The sequence below is a fragment of the Lissotriton helveticus genome, chromosome 9 (genome assembly GCF_964261635.1).
Source record: "Lissotriton helveticus chromosome 9, aLisHel1.1, whole genome shotgun sequence".
Taxonomy (NCBI): Eukaryota; Metazoa; Chordata; class Amphibia; order Caudata; family Salamandridae; genus Lissotriton; species Lissotriton helveticus.
The window spans coordinates 126,618,631-126,620,885 of record NC_136070.1 but is presented as its reverse complement, the minus strand read 5'-3'; positions in this window follow the sequence as shown (position 1 = coordinate 126,620,885).

Genomic DNA, 2,255 nt, shown 5'->3' with positions numbered 1-2,255 from the left:
AGTAGTCAGCACAGACATCAAGGAATGCTTTTTGTCACTTCCTCTTGACAAAATCCGAGCACATTGAGTACAATTCTGTCTGCAAGTAATAAATCAAGACTGAATTCAAATTGTGAGCTCTGCTGTCCGCAGTGTAGACTGTCATTCAGTGTTCCTTTGGACTTGCAAGATGAATTTGGTCATTGTGGTAAAGCTATACCTAATATAAAACAAGTTCTTGAAGCAAGCATACGAAAAGGATATTATGTAGGATTTAGGGACGTTATACTTAGTTGCCTACTGGACTCTGCAATTAATGAATCAAGACTCAATTTTAAATGTGAACCCTGATGACTGCAGTGTAGGCCAGAGGCAGCGGTCAGCAAGGGCCCACAGCCAAATGGCATTGAGTTGAGCTGCCCAGTTAGTGTCACCTGAAGCAGCCAGTGTGTGTGGAGCCTGCGATGATGCGTGGTCCAGGCGGGCCGCACTGGTAGCAATGTCTTTTGCCCAATGAATTCTACCCTAATAAGTCCACATGGCGTTGACTTGTGGTACACTGAGTTAGTGGCACCTGAAGCACTCAGTGTGTGCGCAGTCTGCGATGATGCGTGGTCCGGGCGGACTGCCCTTGGAGCAATGTCTCTTGTCTACTGGACTGCGTCATCTGCAATAGCGACTCGATCTGAATTGTGAGCCCTGCTGTCCGTAGTGTAGATTGAAGGTAGTAGTCAGTACAGACAAGTCAGTGGTGCTGTGCTGCTGGGTTCCCAGGGGGCCTGTGTCGAGGAGGCTGGCGGTCAGGGCGGAGGCCTCATGGCAGGGTAAGGGCTGCCGCCCCACGCAGACGCTTTGGCCTTCCCACAAGTGAACCACGCCCAGAGCCCCAGCCTATTTATTCATACTCCTACACTGGAATCGCATACGGTGGACCAGCCCACTCCTCTTCCAGGGGGGGACAACACAGCTACATGACTGAGATCTTCCCCACTACCTGAAGTAACATGGTTGTGTCTATTGTTCACAACCCTACAAGCACCAGCAGTATATGTCCACATGGAGAGGTTTGTGCTCTGCATAGTGATGTCTGTCCAGCACATCACCGCTACACTTGGTATTGTGTGCATTTTTATTAATGAGTGACTTGTGTCCTTCACACATACTTGGTTGCCACACCTTCCAACATTTAGCTATGGTGTAGCTGAGGGACCATGCTGTTTTAGGAAGGTCCGCTGTCCTGTTCTGCGCTGCCTCAGTGGTAGTAGGGAGGGGGATGGTCCGGGGGGAGGTCCTGAGGATTGTGGCAGTGTGTGTTGTGGCATTCTTGGGTGTCGGAGCTGAATGATCAGAAACTTTATGACATGTGTTGGTCTTTAGATGTGATTCTGGGCTGGGCTCCCTTTGACACTGTACGTAGTCGTCCTGCTTTACACCAGTGAAAGGCAGATGATATTCCTACTGCTAACGCAGCGTATTGACTGCTTTTGGATCGCACCCCAGATTTGGCTGCTCATTGAAAATATCGGGAAGTGGTGTTTTCTTGTTATTTTAGCTCGGGAACGCCTATTCTGCATATTAATAGCGTTAGTTGTCGCTCTCATTTTGGCTAATTGTTTTGCAGAAGCTATTGCTGGAAAACTGGTGATATCTGCTATTTTCACTAGGTTGAGAATGGAATGATAATTTAAAATCACTGAAAAAATCATAGGTTTAGTTAACATTATAACTAGAAATTAGCATTTAAAAAACGTTTGAAATTCACTGAAAAAACATAGGTTTCAGGCACTTAAAGTTAGAAATTAGCATTTAAAAAACCTTAGAAATGTACTGAAAAAAACATAGGTTTCAGGGACATTATAGTTAGAAATTAGCATTTAAAAAACCTGTGAAATTCACTAAAAAAAAGATAGGTTTCAGGGACTTTATAGTTAGTTGGACATTTCACTCGTACAAAACCATAGAAATTCCACTGTTATAGTTAGTTGAGCTAACTATAACTCGCACCCCGCAATGCACTGCTGATGACGTCACATAATACATCATTCATGACATGGTCAGTGACATCACTGATGACATCTCAAATTACATCACTGATGACATCATCCACATGAAAATCCGATGCACCTCCTCACACCTTAATAAAAACTTTGATACATCCACTCTAAAATATAGACTACCATTTTCGAAACAATAGAGACACCAATGCCAGTTACTACGTGCGCACTCACTGATTCCTAGGTCTACACACACATCCACTCATTCACCCATACAGTCAC